We start from the raw sequence: 20,959 nt of genomic DNA on the forward strand, positions 1-20,959 counted from the left end.
AAAATGTTTAAAGTGTTGTTGCATTAAATTACTAAGTCATATGGGGATTTACCGGATTTGTTGTTTGTTATATCCGGCCCCATCTAAATTGTTTAGATGGTATAGTTTTGTTATGCTTCACCTCTTGACATGTTAACCAACATTTAATATTGTTGAGTACCTAACCGGGAGTGAACTAAATAATTGATGTGGTGTTCCGTCAATATGCAACTCGTTGCATATGGAGCTCCACTTAATTTGTAGGATTGCCTGTGCACTTTTTCCATGCCATGCTTCATTAAACCGGACATGCATCATACTTGATTGTGCATCGTGTCATGCTTATGTTATGGTTGTTTACTAGGTTGCTTGCTTCTTTCTGGGTTACCTCTCTTGTTAGCTTTGGTTTCGTTCCGGAGTTGTGAGGATCCGTTCGACTACGTCTGTTTGTCTTCTTCATGGACTCGTTCTTCTTCCTTGCGGGATCTTGGGCAAGATGACCATACCCTCGAAATCACTTCTATCTTTGCTTGCTAGTTGCTCACTCTTTTGCTATGCCTATGCTGCGATACCTACCACTTGCTTTATCATGCCTCCCATATTGCTAAGCCAAGCCTCTAACCCACCTTGTCCTAGCAAACTGTTGTTTGCCTATGTTACCGCTTTGCTCAGCCCCTCTTATAGCGTTGCTAGTTGCAGGTGAAGATTGGAGTTTGTTCCATGTTGGAACATGGATTTTGGTTGGGATATCACAATATCTCTTATTTTATTAATGCATCTATATACTTGGTAAAGGGTGGAAGGCTCAGCCTTATGCCTGGTGTTTTGTTCCACTCTTGCCGCCCTAGTTTCCGTCATACCGGTGTTATGTTCCTTGATTTTGCATTCCTTACGCGGTTGGGTTATAATGGGAACCCCTTGAAAGTTCGCCTTGAATAAAACTCCTCCAGCAAGGCCCAACCTTGGTTTTACCATTTGCCACCTAGCCTTTTCTTTCCCTTGGGTCGGCCGGCTCAAGGGTCATCTTTATTAAACCCCCGGGCCAGTGCTCCTCTGAGTGTTGGTCCAACCTGTCAGCCGTCGGTGGCCACCAGGGGCAACTCTGGGCTGGCCTACCGGAAGTTTGGACAATCCGGTGTGCCCTGAGAACGAGATATGTGCAGCTCCTATCGGGATTTGTCGGCACATTCGGGTGGCTTTGCTGGTCTTGTTTTACCATTGTCGAAATGTCTTGTAACCCGGATTCTGAGTCTGATTGGGTCTTCCTGGGAGAAGGAATATCCTTCGTTGACCGTGAGAGCTTGTGATGGGCTAAGTTGGGACACCCCTGCAGGGATTTGAACTTCCGAATGTCGTGCCCGTGGTTATGGGCATATGTGAATTTGTTAATGTCCGGTTGTAGAAGACCTGAAACCTATCTTAATTAAAATGCATCAACCGCGTGTGTAACCGTGATGGTCTCTTCTCGGTGGGGTCCGGGAAGTGAACACGGTGTTGGAGTTATGTTTGACGTAGGTTGTTCTAGGATCACTTCTTGATCATAGTTGTTCGACCGTGCCTTTGCCTTCTCTTCTCGCTCTCATTTGCGTATGTTAGCCACCAAATATGCTAGTCGCTTGCTGCAGCTCAACCTCATACCTTTTCCCTACCCATAAGCTTAAATAGTCTTGATCGCGAGGGTGTGAGATTGCTGAGTCCCCATGACTCACAGATACTTCCAAAATCAGATTGCAGGTGCCGATGATATCGTGCAGGTGACACAACCGAGCTCAAGGAGGAGCTCGATGAAGATCGTGTTCGTTATGTTGTTTCGTGTTTCAGTTGATCAGTAGTGGAGATCAGTTGGGACGATCGGGGATCTGTAGCATTTGGGGTAGTCTTCTTTTATTTTGGTTCCGTAGTCGGACCTTGATTGTATCTAGATGATGTAATGCTTTATTCATGTATTGTGTGAAGTGGCGATTGTAAGCCAACTATGTACCTCTTTCCTTATTCATTACATGGGTTGTTGTGAAGATTACCTCACTTGCGACATTGCTTACAATGCAGTTATGCCTCTAAGTCGTGCTCTGACATGTGGGAGATATAGCCGCATCGTGGGCGTTACATAGGTTTCCACCGAACTCATCTCGGACCGACCGAGTTGTAGAAATCGGTCTCACCGATTTGGCTTAGGCCATTGCACATGTGTTTTCGGTCTGACCGAAAAATGCAAATCAGTGCGACCGAGTTCGTCTGTGAAACCCTAGCAATCTCGGTGCCACCAAACTGTGACTCAGTCTGACCGAGTTCACTAGTTTAGGTTCCAAAAGTTTCTTCGGTATCACCGAGTTTATCAAATCGGTAGCTCCGAAATGATTTCTGTGGAGAACTAAAACTAAGTTTTTGACTCATAAGTTTTGCAAAAATTTTGCACTTTGTGATGCTCATCTATTCTACCTCATATATATCTATTGACAGGGTTTGCTGTCAGTTTGCTTGCCAAGATGTCTGACCAAACTGACAGCCAAAACAGATCTGAAGAGCCAGTGCAATTGAGTGAGGGCACTAGTCACCCAAGTACCTTAGATGATGGAAGCAGGAGCACTCCCAGTAATTTGCCAAAGGCAGCCACCAGGCCAAGGAAGAAGAAAACCTCAGATTTTGAAGATGAGGACTATGTGGCCACTGGGGAGGAAGTCAGCTATAAGAAGAAGGTGCTAATCAAAGAGTATGTTACTGCTGCAACAACCAAGACAGGGTTACATAAGAAGGCACCTACAAAAAGGATTCCTATGTCTAAGGCCAGAGCCTCCACTCAAGAAACTATAGAGTTCACTCTTGAACCCAAAGAGGCTGGAGATGGCAAGAAGAGGAAGGATAGGGTCAAGAAGACCACTGCCAGAGTGCTTGGTAGATCCTCCATCATGAGAGAGCCAGAAGAAGATGAAGAGGAAGAGGATGCTGCTCCAGCTCCCAAGTCTCAGAAGCTCATGGGAGATGCTATCAAGTCAGGGGCTTCCACGTCAAAGCCCAAAACTGCTCCCAAAGCAACAACTCAAGCTCAGAAGCCTTCTAAGCCCAAGAGAAGCACCAGAAACATTCCTGCTGAAGAGAAGAACAAGGCCCCAGTGCCTGAAGTCACAAAAGAAGATGATGAAGCCCAAGTGCTTATAAAATTGAATCCCAAGATTCCAGATCACAATGATGCTCATCCAGTGGCTGAGGACATGAACATCAGAAAGGATGCAGGATTGAGACTTTGGAGGCAGTCTGATCCATATGCTATAAGGAGGAGAACTGCAGTGAACTATAGGTTCCACACCAAAGAACAACAAGACCTCTATGAGACCATTCTACTTGACAAGAAGCCAATTTTCAGTGATATGAGATGGGTTGATAGGGAATTTATTGATGAGAATGAGGATCACTTCCCAGGTGTACATGAAAGCTTCAAAGCTTGTGGAGTTGACAAGTTTGTTGAATAAAAGCTCACAAAATGGAATGATGAGCTAATCATGCAATTTTACTCCACTGCTCATATCTATCCAAATGGGAGGATAGTGTGGGTGTCTGAAGGTACAAGGTACCAACCAACTATAGATGAATGGGCCAAGTTGATCAATGCCCCAGAAGAGCACAAGGATGATTTGGATGTGTATGCCAAGAAGAAGAAGGACCACAACTCAATGGAAAATATGTACACGAAGATCCCCGATCAAATTTTGGAGACACACAAGCTTGGATTTGTGCACTATTTGTTGTCTGGTCTGCCCACTATCAACACCATCTTAAGGCATACTCCGTTACCCAAATCTGGAGATCACAGGATGATAAGGGGACATTCCATCAACTTGCTGCAAATCTTTGATGTACCACAAAAATTAAAGGTCATGAGTCTGATTGTGGAGAAAATCAAGAGGAGAACTGCTGACCAGAAAAGATCTCGTGGGTATTATCCACACATTCAGGTGCTCATCAACTCAAAGATGGGCACAGGTACTTACTGATACGTCCATTTTGCATCGTGCTTTTAGATCGATATTTATTGCATTATAGGCTATTTCTACACACTATGTCACAATACTTATGCCTATTCTCTCTTATTTTACAAGGTTTACATAAAGAGGGAGAATGCTGGCAGCTGGGATTCTGGGATGGAAAAGGAGCAAACATTAGAGACCTATTCTGCACAGCTCCAAAAGTCCTGAAACTTCACGGAAGTTATTTCCAGAATATATAAAAAATACTGAGCGCAAGAAGTACCAGAGGGGGGCCACTCACCAGCCACGAGGGTGGGGGCGCGCCCCCTGCCTCGTGGGCCCCCTGGTGGCCCTCCGATGCCCATCTTCTGATATATGGAGTCTTTCATTGAGGAAAAAAAATCATAAGCAAGCTTTCAGGACGAGACTCCGCTGCCACAAGGCGGAACCTTGGCGGAACCAATCTAGGGCTCCGGCGGAGCTGTTCTGCCGGGGACACTTCCCTTCGGGAGGGGTAAATCATCGCCATCATCATCACCAATGCTCCTCTCATCGGTAGGGGGCCAATCTCAATCAACATCTTCACCAGCACCATCTCCTCTCAAACCCTAGTTCATCTCTTGTATCCAATTCTTTTCTCTAAGTCTGGGATTGGTACCTGTAGGTTCCTAGTAGTGTTGATTACCCCTTGTAGTTGATGCTAGTCGGTTTATTTGGTGGAAGATCATATGTTTCGATCGTATATGCATATTAATACCCCTCTGATTATGAACATGAATATGCTTTGTGAGTAGTTACGTTTGTTCCTGAGGACATGGGAGAAGTCTTGCTATTAGTAGTCATGTGAATTTGGTATTCGTTCGATATTTTGATGAGATGTATGTTGTCTCTCCTCTAGTGGTGTTATATGGACATCGACTACATGACACTTCACCATTATTTGGCCCTAGAGGAAGGCATTGGGAAGTAATAAGTAGATGATGGGTTGCTAGAGTGACAGAAGCTTAAACCCTAGTTTACGTGTTGCTTCGTAAGGGGCTGATTTGGATCCATATGTTTCATTCTATGGTTAGGTTTACCTTACTACTTGTTTTGTAGTTGCGGATGCTTGCAATAGGAGTTAATAATAAGTGGGATGCTTGTCCAAGTAAGGACAGCACCCAAGCACCGGTCCACCCACATATCAAATTATCAAAGTACCGAACGTGAATCATATGAACGTGATGAAAACTAGCTTGACGATAATTCCCATGTGTCCTCGGGAGCACTTTCTAATATATAAGAGTTTGTCTAGGCTTGTCCTTTGCTACAAAAAAGATTGGGCCACCTTTCTGCACTTTATTTACTTTTGTTACTTATTACTCGTTATAAATTATCTTATCACAAAACTATCTATTACCTATAATTTCAGTGCTTGCAGAGAATACCTTGCTGAAAACCGCTTATCATTTCCTTCTCCTCCTCGTTGGGTTCGACACTCTTACTTATCGAAAAGACTACGATAGATCCCCTATACTTGTGGGTCATCAAGACTCTTTCCTAGCGCCGTTGCCGGCGAGCGAAGCACCTTTGGTAGGTGGAATTTGGTAAGGAAAAATATTATATAGTGTGCTGAAATTTACCGTCACTTGTTACTATGGAAAGTAATCCTTTGAGGGGCTTGTTAGGGGTATCTTCACCTCGACCAGTAGAGCAAAGATTTGCTCCTCAACCTACTGAACCTACTGAAAATGAATATGTCTACTTTGAAATTCCTTCGGGTATGATAGAAAAACTGCTAGCTAATCCTTTTGCAGGAGATGGAACATTACATCCTGATGAGCACCTAATATATGTGGATGAAGTTTGTGGATTATTTAAGCTTGCAGGTATGCCCGATGATGTTATCAAGAAGAAGGTCTTCCCTTTATCTTTGAAGGGAGATGCATTGACATGGTATAGGCTATGTGATGATATGGGATCATGGAACTACAAACGATTGAAATTGGAATTTCAACAGAAGTTTTATCCTATGCATCTTGTTCATCGTGATCACAATTATATATATATAACTTTTGGCCTCGTGAAGGATAAAGCATCGCTCAATCTTGGGGGAGGCTTAAATCAATGTTATATTCATGCCCCAATCATGTGCTCTCAAGAGAAATGATTATTCAAAATTTTTATGCTCGGCTTTATGACAACAATCGCACCATGCTCGATACTTCTTGTGATGGCTCTTTTATGATGAAGACTATTGAATTGAAATGTGATTTATTGGAAAGAATTAAACACAACTCTGAAGATTGGGATCTCGACGAAGGTAAGGAGTCAGGTATGACACCTAAGTTTGATTGTGTTAAATCTTTTATGGATACCGATGTTTTCCGTAAATTTAGCACTAAATATGGACTTGACTCTGAGATAGTAGCTTCTTTCTATGAATCTTTTGCTGCTCATGTTGATCTCCCTAAGGAGAAGTGGTTTAAATATCATCCTCCCATAGAAGTAAAAGTAGCTGCACCTATTAAAGTTAAAGAAAATACTATCACTTATAATGATCCTATTGTTCCTACTGCTTATGTTGAGAAACCACCTTTTCTTGTTAGGATAAAAGATCATGCTAAAGCTTCAAATGTGGTTCATAAAAGCAATATTAGAACCTATACACCTCCTGAGCAAGTTAAAGTTGAACCTCATATTGCTATTGTTAAGGATCTCTTGGCTGATAATATTGATGGGCATGTTATTTATTTCTGTGATGAAACTGCTAGAATTGCTAAACCTTGTGCTAGAGATAAACATAGATCTGTGGTAGGCATGCCTGTTATTTCTGTTAAAATAGGAGATCATTGTTATCATGGCTTGTGTGATATGGGTGCTAGTGCTAGCGTAAAACCTATTGACTTATACAAAGAGATTATGCATGATATTGCACCTGCTGAGTTAGAAGATATTGATGTCACAATTAAACTTGCCAATAGAGATACTATTTCACCAATTGGGATTGTTAGAGATGTTGAAGTCTTGTGTGGGAAAACTAAATATCCTGCTGATTTTCTTGTTCTTGGTTCCCCACAAGATAGCTTTTGTCCCATTATATTTGGTAGACCCTTCTTAAACACTGTTAATGCTAGGATAGACTACGAAAAGGATGTTGTTACTATTGGTTTAGGTGATATGTCTCATGAGTTCAACTTTTCTAAATTTCGTAGACAACACCGTGAAGAGGAACTGCCTAGTAAAGATGAAATTATTGGTCTTGCTTCGATTGTTGTGCCTCCTAGTGATCCTTTAGAACAATATTTGCTAGACCATGAAAATGATATGTTTATGAATGAAAGAAGGGAAATAGATGAAGTTTTCTTTAAATAGGGACCTATTCTGAAACACAACTTGCGTGTTGAAATCTTAGGGGATCCTCCTCCACCCAAGGGTGATCCCGTGTTTGAGCTTAAACCATTACCTGATACTCTTAAATATGCTTTTCTTGATGAAAAGAAAATATATCATGTTATTATTAGTGCTAACCTTTTAGAGAAGGAGGAAGAGAAATTATTGAAAAATCTAAAGAAGCACCGTGCTGCTATTGGATATACTCTTGATGATCTTAAGGGCATTAGTCCCACTCTATGTCAACACAAAATAAATTTGGAGAAAGATGCCAAACTAGTTATTGATCACCAACGACGGCTGAATCCTAAGATGAAAGAAGTGGTAAGAAAAGAAATACTAAAGCTCCTTGAGGCAGGTATAATTTATCCCGTTGCTGATAGTCAGTGGGTAAGTCATGTCCATTGTGTTCCTAAGAAGGGAGGTATTACTGTCGTTCCTAATGATAAAGATGAATTGATTCTGGAAAGAATTATTACAGGTTATAGGATGGTAATTAATTTTCGCAAATTAAATAAGGCTACTAAAAAGATCATTACCCCTTACCTTTCATTGATCAAATGCTAGAAAGATTATCCAAACATACACATTTTTGCTTTCTATATGGTTATTCTGGATTCTCTCAAATACCTGTGTCAGCTGATGATTAATCAAAGAACACTTTTACTTGCCCTTTTGGTACTTTTTCTTATAGACGTATGCCTTTTGGTTTATGTGATGCACCTTCTACCTTTCAAAGATGCATGATGGCTATATTCTCTGACTTTTGTGAAAAGATTTGTGATGTTTTCATGGACGATTTCTCCGTTTATGGATCCTCTTTTGATGATTGCTTAAGAAACCTTGATCGAGTTTTGCAGAGATGTGAAGAAACTGACCTTGTCTTGAATTGGGAGAAGTGCCACTTTACGGTTAATGAAGGTATTGTCTTGGGGCACAAAATTTCTAAATGGGGCATTGAAGTTGATAAAGCTAAAGTTGATGCTATTGAAAAGATGTCTTGTCCCAAGGACATCAAAGGTATAAGAAGTTTCCTTGGCCATGCCGGCTTTTATAGGAGGTTCATTAAGGACTTCCCAAAAATTTCTCGGCCACTCACTAATTTATTACAAAAAGATATACCATTCGTCATTGATGATGGTTGTGTAGAAGCATTTGAAATACTTAAGAAAGCATTAATCTCTGCACCTATCGTTCAACCACCTGACTGGAATTTACCTTTTGAAATTATGTGTGATGCTAGCGATTATGCTGTAGGTGCTGTTCTAGGGCAAAGAGTCGATAAGAAATCAAATGTTATTCAATATGCTAGTAAAACTCTAGACAATGCCCAGAGAAATTATGCCACTACTGAAAAATAATTTTTAGCAGTTGTATTTGCTTGTGATAAGTTCAGACTTTATATTGTTGATTCTAAAGTAACTATTCACACTGATCATGCTGCTATTAAATATCTTATGGAAAAGAAAGATGCTAAACCTAGACTTATTAGATGGGTTCTCTTGCTACAAGAATTTGATTTGCATATTATTGATAGAAAGGGAGTTGAGAACCCCGTTGTAAATAACTTGTCTAGGTTAGAAAATGTTCTTGATGACCCACTACCTATTGATGATAGCTTTCCTGATGAACAATTAAATGTCATAAACACTTCTCATACTGCTCCATGGTATGCTGATTATGCTAATTACATTGTTGCTAAATTTATACCACCTAGTTTCACATACCAGCAATAGAAAAAGTTTTTCTATGACTTAAGACATTACTTTTGGGATGACCCACATCTCTAAAAAGAAGGAGTAGATGGTGTTATTAGACGTTGTGTACCTGAGCATGAACAGGAATAGATCCTACGCAAGTGTCACCCCGAAGCTTGTGGAGGACACCACGCTAGAGATAGAACTGCACATAAGGTATTGCAATCCCGTTTTTATTGGCCTCCTCTCTTCAAGGATGCCCGTAAGTTTGTCTTATCTTATGATGAATGTCAAAGAATTGGTAATATTAGTAGACGTCAAGAAATGCCTATGAATTATTCACTTGTTACTGAACCATTTGATGCTTGGGGCTTTGATTATATGGGACCGTTTCCTGCCTCTAATGGATATACACATATTTTAGTTGCTGTTGATTACGTTACTAAGTGGGTAGAAGATATTCCAACTAGTAGTGCTGATCATAACACCTCTATTAAGATGCTTAAAGAAGTTATTTTTCCGAGGTTTGGAGTCCCTACATATTTAATGACTGATGGTGGTTCACATTTTATTCATGGTGCTTTCCGTAAAATGCTTGCTAAGTATGATGTTAATCATAGAATTGCATCTCCTTATCACCCACAGTCTAGTGGTCAAGTAGAATTGAGTAATAGAGAATTCAAATTAATTTTGCAAAAGACTGTTAATAGATCTAGAAAGAATTGGTCCAAGAAACTTGATGATGCATTATGGGCCTATAGAACTGCATATAAAAATCCTATGGGTATGTCTCCGTATAAAATGGTTTATGGAAAAGCATGTCACTTACCGCTTGAACTAGAACATAAGGCTTATTGGGCTATTAAAGAGCTCAATTATGATTTCGAACTTGCCGGTGAGAAAAGGTTATTTGACATTAGCTCACTTGATGAATGGAGAACCCAAGCCTATGAGAATGCCAAATTGTTTAAAGAAAAAGTTAAAAGATGGCATGACAAAAGGATACAAAAGCGTGAGTTTAATGTAGGTGATTATGTATTTCTATACATCTCTCCTTTAAAAAAATTTGTAGGAAAACTTCTCTCTAAATGGGAAGGTCCTTACGTTATCGAGGAGGTCTATTGTTCCGGTGCCATAAAAATCAACAACTTCGAAGGCACAAATCCAATGGTGGTGAACGGTCAAAGAATCAAACATTATATCTCAGGTAATCCTATAAAGGTTGAAACCAATGTTATTCAAACCGTAGCCCCGGAGGAATACATAAAGGACACTTTCCGGAACGTTTTAGACTCCGAAAAGGAATAGGTATGTGGTACGGTAAGTAAACCGACTCCAAAAAAGTTCTAATGGCAATTTTTCTCTATTTTGGAATATTTAGAAAAATAGAAAAATAAGAAGCACTCCGGGAAGGACACGAGGACTCCACAAGGGTGGAGGGCGCGCCCTACCCGCCTGGGCGCGCCCCCTGCCTCGTGGGCACCTCGTGCGCTCTCCGGACTCCGTTTTCTTGCACGTTACGTATTTTGGTCAGTAAAAATTCATTATATGATCTCCCGAAGGTTTTGACTCTTGTATCACGCAATTGTCCTCTGTTCTTGTTTCGAGCTGTTTTTCTGACAGATCTAGATCATCATGACGTCTCTAAGTGCCCCCAAGGACAAGTTTTTCGAGAAGGTTGAGGGAGTCCTGGATTAGGGGTGTCCGGATGCCGGACTATAGCTTCAGACGGACTCCTGGACTATGAAGATACAAGATTGAAGACTTCGTCCCATGTCCGGAAGGGACTTTCCTTGGCATGGAAGGCAAGCTTGGCGATACGGATATGTAGATCTCCTACCATTGTAACCGACTTTGGGTAATCCTAACCCTCTCCGGTGTCTATATAAACTAGAGGGTTTTAGTCCATAGGACAACATACACAACAAGAATCATACCATAGGCTAGCTTCTAGGGTTTAGCCTCTCTGATCTCATGGTAGATCTACTCTTGTACTACCCATATCATCAATATTAATCAAGCAGGACGTAGGGTTTTACCTCCATCGAGAGGGCCCGAACCTGGGTGAAACTTCGTGTCCCTTGCCTCCTGTTACCATCCAGCCTAGACGCACAGTTCGGGACCCCCTACCCGAGATCCGCCGGTTTGGACACCGACATTGGTGCTTTCATTGAGAGTTCCTCTGTGTCGTCGCCGACAGGCTTGATGGCTCCTACGATCATTAATAGCGATGCAGTCCAGGGTGAGACCTTCCTCCCCGGACAGATCTTCGTCTTTGGCGGCTTCGCACTGCGGGCCGATTCACTTGGCCATCTGGAGCAGATCGAAAGCTATGCCCCTGGCCGTCAGGTCAAATTTGGAAGTTTAAACTACACAGCTGACATCCGCGAGGACTTGATCTTCAACGGATTCGAGCCATTGCTGAGCGTGCCGCACTATCACGACGAGCATGATATAGCTCTGCCGCCGAACAGTGCCCTGGAGGCCGCACCCGCATCAACTTCGACCCTTAATTCGGAGCCAACTGCGCGGATCGAGGATAGGTGGTTGGACGCTGCCTCGGGGGCTGTGATCCCAACGGCGATCGAGCCGAACACCAGCCCCGCACTCCGCGAGACTCGTGACTCCAAGAAGCCGGACTCCTCTCCGGACTCCGAACCCTCCGTGCCCCTGCCGATGGAATCCGATTGGGCGCCGATCATGGAGTTTAATGCCGCGGACATCTTTCAGCACTCGCCTTTCGGCGATATTCTGAAGACACTGAAGTCTCTCTCTTTATTAGGAGAGCCCTGGCCGGACTACGGTCAGCAAGGTTGGGGTACGGACGATGTAGAAATTCAAAGCCCACCCACCACCCACTCTGTAGCCACTGTCGACGATTTAACCGACATGCTCGACTTCGACTCCGAAGACATCGACGGTATGGACGCCGATGAAGGAGACGACGAAGAACCAGCACCTATTAGGCCTTGGAAAGCCACCTCGTCATATGACATATACATGGTGGACACCCCAAAAGAAGGAGATGGCGATGGAACAACGGAGGATGACCCCTCCAAAAAACAACCTAAGCACCGGCGTCAGCGGCGCCGATCAAAATCCCGCCAAAACAAATACAGTGATTGCAGCACGGGAGATAATAATACTCCGGAGAGTGCCGAAGAAAACCCCCTCCAGCAAGATTTAGCACAGGAGGATGGAGAAACCAGCCCTCATGAGAGAGCGGCAGACAGAGAGGCCGAGGATGATAATTATATGCCTCCCTCCGAAGACGAGGCAAGCCTCAACGACGACGAATTTGTCGTGCCAGAGGATCCCGTCGAGCAAGAGCGTTTTCAACGCAGGCTTATGGCCATGGCAAGAAGCCTCAAGAAAAAACAGCAACAGCTTAGAGCTGATCAAGATTTGCTAGTCGACAGATGGACTGAAGTCCTTGCGGCCGAAGAGCATAAACTCGAACGCCCCTCCAAGAGCTACCCAAAGCACAGGTTGCTACCCCGACTAGAGGAGGAAGAACTTAAACCTGCATCACCTGCACTCGATACGGCAGATCGGCCACCTCGTGGCCGCGACAGAGAGGCACGGGAAAATGCGCCGGACCTGCGAGATATCTTGGAGGACAAGGCAAGGCAAACAAGATCGATCTACGGATCGCGTGGGCGCCCCGTGACTCGAGACGGTTACCGTCACGCTGGCCACAAATTCGGCAGGGCCAAACACAGTAGACAAAGCTCATTGGAGCTACGTCGTGATATAGCCCAGTACAGAGGCGCCGCACACCCACTATGCTTCACAGACAAAATAATGGATCATCAAATCCCCGAGGGTTTCAAACCCGTAAACATCGAATCATATGATGGCACAACAGATCCTGCGGTATGGATCGAGGATTATCTCCTTCATATCCACATGGCCCGCGGCGATGATTTCCACGCCATAAAATACCTCCCACTCAAGCTTAAAGGACCACCTCGGCATTGGCTTAACAGCTTGCCAATAGGATCAATCAGCTGTTGGGAGGACCTGGAAGCTGCATTCCTCGACAATTTCCAGGGAACTTATGTGCGACCCCCAAACGCCGATGACCTAAGTCACGTAATTCAGCAGCCAGAGGAATCGGCCAGGCAATTCTGGACACGGTTCCTAACAAAGAAAAATCAAATAGTTGACTGTCCCGACGCTGAGGCCCTAGCAGCCTTCAAGCACAATATCCGTGACGAGTAGCTTGCCCGGCACCTTGGACAGGAAAAGACGAAATCTATGCAGCACTCACGACACTCATGACCCGCTTTTGCGCGGGAGAAGACAGTTGGCTTGCTCATAGCAACAACATGACCAAGAACCCTGGTAATTCGGATACTAGGGACAGTACTGGCAGGTCGCGTTGCAACAAGCAGAAGCGCCGCATTAACCGCGACAACGCTGAGGATACGGCAGTTAATGCCGGATTCAGAGGCTATAAATCCGGTCAGCGGAAAAAGCCATTCAAAAGAAATCCTACGGGCCCGTCCAGTTTGGACCGAATACTCGACCGCTTGTGCCAGATACATGGCACCCCGAAAAGCTGGCCAATCACACCAACAGGGATTGTTGGGTGTTCAAGCAGGCATGCAAGTTAAATGCCCAAAATACAAACAAGGGGCTGCAGAGCGATGACGACGAAGAGCCCCGGCCGCCGAACAACAGTGGACAGAAGGGTTTTCCCCCACAAGTGCGGACAATGAACATGATATACGCAACCCACATCCCCAAGAGGGAGCGGAAACACGCGTTAAGGGACATATACGCGATAGAGCGAGTCGCCCCAAAGTTTAACCCATGGTCCTCCTGCCCGATCACCTTTGATCGAAGGGACCATCCCACTTGCACCCATCATGGTGGATTCGCCGCATTGGTTCTAGACCCAATTATTGACGGATTCCATCTCACTAGAGTCCTTATGGACGGCGGCAGTAGCCTAAACCTGCTTTACCAGGATACATCACGGAAAATGGGCATAGATCCCTCAAGGATCACACCCACCAAAATGACCTTTAAAGGCGTAATACCAGGTGTAGAGGCCAACTGTACAGGCTCAGTCACACTTGAAGTGGTCTTCGGATCTCCGTAATTTCCGAAGCGAGTTAATCTTCGACATAGTCCCATTCCGCAGTGGCTATCACGCACTGCTCGAACGAACCGCATTCGCCAAGTTCAATGTAGTACCGCACTACGCATACCTTAAGCTCAAGATGCCAGGCCCTCGAGGAGTAATTACGGTCAATGGAAACACCGAACGCTCCCTCCAAACGGAGGAACACACGGCGGCCCTCGCAGTGGAAGTACAAAGCAGCCTCTCCACGCAGTTCTCCAGTCCGGCCATTAAACCGGACACCGTCAAGCGCGCCCAGAGTAACCCACAACAAGACCGCCTGGCACGATCCGAGCAGGCGTAGCAATGCGGCCCCAACCCCAGCCCTCGCAAAAAGGCGATGCCAGTGCTTCGCGTACATAACTACGCTCTAGAAATACCATGGGTACAGGGGGAGGGCACCATCAGGGCATGCCCGAAACACGGCTTAAACCGCACTAGGGGCTGCCAATTTTTTAATTTTCTCTTACTTTCAGGACTCCATTCTTCGGAAGGCCTATTCGGCAGTTCAATTGCCACACAAACGATGCAAGAACCAGGGAAGCAGACAAGCCACGCCGCATTATGGAACTCCCAGGTGGTCTCTATCACGAGTAGTATACCTGTTTCGCATACCATTCCGCCGCCTGCTCCTAGAACGGACATGTTAAATAGTCCAACCTTTTCGCTTATCGCATTATTTGTATCATTTTGCTTTGATCGCGCCCCTTTTTAATAAACAATGCATAGCTTTCGTCTATTTTTGCATTACCCTTTTTCTATAAATATATGTTCCTTAACGACATGTTGTGCCGGTACACTTTGGTACGACCAAAATATGCCAGGGGCTTTAGTAGCCCTCAATATGGTGTGAGAAGTCCGAACACTTTAACAAGTGCGGCACCCCGAACTTATAACATTATATGCATCGGCTCCGAATCATGTCTTGGGTCAATAGTTGGGTTTGCCCGGCTCCTATGTTTTGGTGCCTTACGTTCCGCTATATGGGCTAAGGTAGCACCAGGAGAACCACTGCGATTGTGCCCTAGTTGAGCTGGGTCGAGCACCTCAGTGGAGAAAGCTAAAACTGACTGTCATGATGAAGCAAGAGTTGGTCGCTGTTCGAGAGGTTTTTCGAGTCCCTAAAGACTTATGCCACTTAGAGCGAGGAGTCGGCTCTGTCCGACCAAGGCATGGATAGCGCCCCGAACTCGGTCTTCCGAATACCAGGGGCTTCGCTAAAATTTAAAATTATAGAATTCTATGGCTAAGTGAGACAGTTCACGCATTATAGTCCGATTGCCTTGTTCGTTGGGCTGAGCGCCTCCCTCGAAGGACCCAAACATGGGAAAAAGAGCGCTCATGTTTATCCCCGAACACCCCAGCACTAGCGGCACAGGGGCAGAAGCCGACGACTCGCCATCTCTCAGAATTGATAAACAGCCGCACAGAAGGTAATATTTTAAATTCCAACAGCATTGCTTAGCGCATATGAACAAGTTTTCAGTGCACATGACAAAACGAGCAAGTTTCACTCAAAAAATACATCCCTAGAACATTCATCCGCCACAAGGCAGGCACCCTTCAGAACATCCTTATAATAATTCTCGGGCTTGCGATGCTCTTTCCCCGGCGGTGGCCCATCCTTCACAAGCTTCTCAGCATCCAGCTTGCCCCAGTGCACCTTCGCACGGGCAAGGGCCCTACGGGCACCTTCAATGCAGACGAGAGCTTGATGACTTCGAGCCTTGGACAGGCCTCCACCAGCCGCCGCACCAGCCCGAAATAGCTCCCAAGAAGAGCCTCTCCAGGCCAGAACCGAACTATGAGGCCCTTCATGGCCTGTTCGGCCGCCTTGTGGAGCTCGACCACTTACTTCATCTGGTCGCTCAGGGGCACGGGGTGTCCGGCCTCAGCATACTGAGACCAGAACACCTTCTCTGTCGAGCTGCCCTCCTCAGCTCGATAGAATGCGGCGGCTGTTGGGGAATGTAGTAATTTCCAAAATTTCCTACGCACACGCAAGATCATGGTGATGCATAGCAACGAGAGGGGAGAGTGTTGTCTACGTACCCTCGTAGACCGAAGCGGAAGCGTTGACGCAACGTAGAGGAAGTAGTCGTACGTCTTCCCGGTCAAACCGATCCAAGCACCGTTACTCCGGCACCTCCGAGTTCTTAGCACACGTTTAGCTCGATGACGCTCCCCAGGCTCCGATCTAGCAAAGCATCGGGGAGGAGTTCCGTCAGTACGACGGCGTGGTGACGATCTTGATGTTCAACCGTCGCAGGGCTTCGCCTAAGCACCGCTACAATATGACCGAGGTGTAATATCGTGGAGGGGGGCACCGCACACGGCTAAGGAATGATCACGAAGATCAACTTGTGTGTCTATGGGGTGCCCCCTGCGCCTGTATATAAAGGAGTGGTGGAGGGGAGGGCTGGCCCTCTCTATGGCGCGCCCTAGGGGAGTCCTACTCCCACCGGGAGTAGGATTCCCCCTTTCCTAGTCCAACTAGGAATCCTTCTATGTAGTAGGATTAGGAGACAAGGAAGGGGAAGAGGGAAGAGAAGGAAGGAGGGGGCGCAGCCCCTCCCCCTAGTCCAATTCAAACTAGGCCTTGGGGGGGGCGCGGCCTGCCTCTCCCTCTCCCCTAAAGCCCAATAAGGCCCATATACTTCTTCTCCCGTATTCCCGTAACTCCCCGGTACTCCGAAAAATACCCGAACCACTCGGAACCTTTCCGATGTCCGAATATGGTCGTCCAATATATCGATCTTTACGTCTCGACCATTTCGAGACTCCTCGTCATGTCCCCGATCTCATCCGGGACTCCGAACTCCTTCGGTACATCAAAACTCATAAACTCATAATATAACTGTCATCCAAACCTTAAGCGTGCGGACCCTACAGATTCGAGAACAATGTAGACATGACTGAGACATGTCTCCGGTCAATAACCAATAGCGGAACCTGGATGCTCATATTGGCTCCTACATATTCTACGAAGATCTTTATCGGTCAGACCGTATAAAAACATACTTTGTTCCCTTTGTCATTGGTATGTTACTTGCCCGAGATTCGATCGTCTGTATCCAATACCTAGTTCAATCTCGTTACCGGCAAGTCTCTTTACTCGTTCCGTAATACATCATCTCGCAACTAACTCATTAGTTGCATTGCTTGCAAGGCTTAAGTGATGTGCATTACCGAGAGGGCCCAGAGATACCTCTCCGACATTCGGAGTGACAAATCCTAATCTCGAAATACGCCAACCCAACAAGTACCTTCGGAGACACCTGTAGAGCACCTTTATAATCACCCAGTTACGTTGTGATGTTTGGTAGCACACAAAGTGTTCCTCCGGCACACGGGAGTTACATAATCTCATAGTCATAGGAACATGTATAAGTCATGAAGAAAGCAATAGCAACATACTAAACGATCGGGTGCTAATCTAATGGAATGGGTCATGTCAATCAGATCATTCAACTAATGATGTAATCCCGTTAATCAAATAACAACTCTTTGTTCATGGTTAGGAAACATAACCATCTTTGATTAACGAGCTAGTCAACTAGAGGCATACTAGTGACACTCTGTTTGTCTATGTATTCACACATGTATTATGTTTCCGGTTAATACAATTCTAGCATGAATAATAAACATTTATCATGATATAAGGAAATAAATAATAACTTTATTATTGCCTCTAGGGCATATTTCCTTCAGTCTCCCACTTGCACTAGAGTCAATAATCTAGATCACATCACCATGTGATTAACATCGATAGTTCACATCATCATGTGATTAACACCCACAGTTCACATCGCCATGTGACCAACACCCAAAGGGTTTACTAGATTCAGTAATCTAGTTCACATCGCTATGTGATTAACACCCAAAGAGTACTAAGGTGTGATCATGTTTTGCTTGTGAGAGAATCTTAGTCAACGGGTCTGCCACATTCAGATCCGCATGTATTTTGCAAATTTCTATGTCAACAATGCTCTGCATGGAGCTACTCTAGCTAATTGCTCCCACTTTCAATATGTATCCAGATTGAGACTTAGAGTCATCTAGATCAGTGTCAAAAACTTGCATCGACGTAACCCTTTACGACGAACCTTTTGTCACCTCCGTAATCGAGAAACATGTCCTTATTCCAGTAAGGGTAATTTTGACCGCTGTCCATTGATCTACTCCTAGATCACTATTGTACTCCCTCATTTAACACAGTGTAGGGTATACAATAGATCTGGTACACAGCATGGCATACTTTATAGAACCTATGGCTGAGGCATAGGGAATGACTTTCATTCTCTTTCTATCTTCTGCCGTGGTCGGGCTTTGAGTCTTACTCAATTTCACACCTTGTAACACAGGCAAGAACTCTTTCTTTGACTGTTCCATTTTGAACTACTTCAAAATCTTGTCGAGGTATGTACTCATTGAAAAACTTATCAAGCGTCTTGATCTATCTCTATAGATCTTGATGCTCAATATGTAAGCAGCTTCACCAAGGTCTTTCTTTGAAAAACTCCTTTCAAACACTCCTTTATGCTTTGCAGAATAATTCTACATTATTTCCGATCAACAATATGTCATTCACATATACTTATCAGAAATGTTGTAGTGCTCCCACTCACTTTCTTGTAAATACAGGCTTCACCACAAGTCTGTATAAAACTATATGCTTTGATCAACTTATTAAAGCGTATATTCCAACTCCGAGATGCTTGCACCAGTCCATAAATGGATAGCTGGAGCTTGCATATTTTGTTAGCACCTTTAGGATTGACAAAACCATCTTGTTGCATCACATACAACTCTTCTTTAATAAATCCATTAAGGAATGCAGTTTTGTTTATCCATTTGCCAAATTTCATAAAATGCGGCAATTGCTAACATGATTCGGACAGACTTAAGCATAGATACGAGTGAGAAACTCTCATCGTAGTCAACACCTTGAACTTGTCGAAAACCTTTCACGACAATTCTAGCTTTGTAGATAGTAACACTACTATCCGTGTCTGTCTTCCTCTTGAAGATCCATTTATTATCAATGGCTTGCCGATCCTCGGGCAAGTCCACCAAAGTCCACACTTTGTTCTCATACATGGATCCTATCTCAGATTTCATGGCCTCAAGCCATTTATTGGAATCTGGGCTCATCATCGCTTCCTCATAGTTCGTAGGTTCGTCATGGTCAAGTGACATGACCTCCAGAATAGGATTACCGTACCACTCTGGTGCGGATCTCACTCTGGTTTACCTATGAGATTCGGTAGTAACTTGATCTGAAGTTACATGATCATCATCATTAGCTTCCTCACTAATTGGTGTAGTAGTCACAGGAACAGATTTCTGTGATGAACTATTTTCCAATAAGGGAGAAGGTACAATTACCTTATCAAGTTTTCTACTTTCCTCCCACTCACTTCTTTCGAGAGAAACTCCTTCTCTAGAAAGGATCCATTCTTAGCAACGAATGTCTTGCCTTCGAATTTGTGATAGAAGGTGTACCCAACTGTCTCCTTTGGTTATCCTATGAAGACATATTTCTCCGATTTGAGTTTGAGCTTATCGAGATGAAACTTTTTCACATAAGCATCGCAACTCCAAACTTTAAGAAATGACAGCTTAGGTTTCTTGCCAAACCATAGTTCACACGGTGTCGTCTCAACGGATTTAGATGGTGCCCTATTTAACGTGAATGCAACTGTCTCTAATGCATAACCCCAAAACGATAGTGGTAGATCGGTAAGAGACATCATAGATCACACTATATCTAATAAAGTACGGTTATGACATTCGGACACACCATTACACTATGTTGTTCCAGGTGGCGTGAGTAGTGAAACTATTTCACATTGTTTTAATTGAAGGCCAAACTCGTAACTCAAATATTTTACCTCTGCGATCATATCGTAGAAACTTTTATTTTCTTGTCACGATGATTTTCCACTTCACTCTGAAATTCTTTGAACTGTTCAAATGTTTCAGACTTATGTTTCATCAAGTAGATATCCCCATATCTGCTCACATCATGTGTGAAGGTCAGAAAATAATGATACCTGCTGCAAGCCTTAAATATTCATCGGACCATATACATCAGTATGTATGATTTCCAACAAATCTGTTGCTTGCTCCATTGTTCTGGAGAACGGCATTTTAGTCATCTTGCCCATGAGGCATGGTTCGCAAGCATCAAGTGATTCATAATCAAGTGATTCCAAAATCCCATCAGCATGGAGTTTCTTCATGCGCTTTACACCAATATGACCTAAACGGTAGTGCCACAAATAAGTTGCGCTATCATTATTAACTTTGCATCATTTGTTTCAATATTATGAATATGTGTATCACTATGATCGAGATCCAACGAACCATTTTCATTCGGTGTGTAACCATATAAGGTTTTATTCATGTAAACAGAACAACAATTTATTCTCTTACTTAAATGAATAATCGTATTGCAATAAACATGATCAAATCATATTTATGCTCAACGCAAACACTAAATAACACTTATTTAGGTTCAACACTAATCCCGAAAGTATAGGGGACTGTGCGATGATGATCATATCAATCTTGGAACTACTTCCAACACACATCGTCACTTCACCCTTAACCAGTCTCTGTTTATTCTGCAACTCCTGTTTCGAGTTACTACTCTTAGCAACTGATCCGGTATCAAATACTGAGGGGTTTCTATAAACACTAGTAAAGTACACATCAATAACATGTATATCAAATATACTTTTGTTCACTTTGCCATCCTTCTTATCCGCCAAATACTTGGGGCAGTTCTGCTTCCAGTGACCAGTCCCTTTCCA

Source organism: Triticum dicoccoides, chromosome 2A (assembly GCF_002162155.2).
Source record: "Triticum dicoccoides isolate Atlit2015 ecotype Zavitan chromosome 2A, WEW_v2.0, whole genome shotgun sequence".
Taxonomy (NCBI): domain Eukaryota; kingdom Viridiplantae; phylum Streptophyta; class Magnoliopsida; order Poales; family Poaceae; genus Triticum; species Triticum dicoccoides.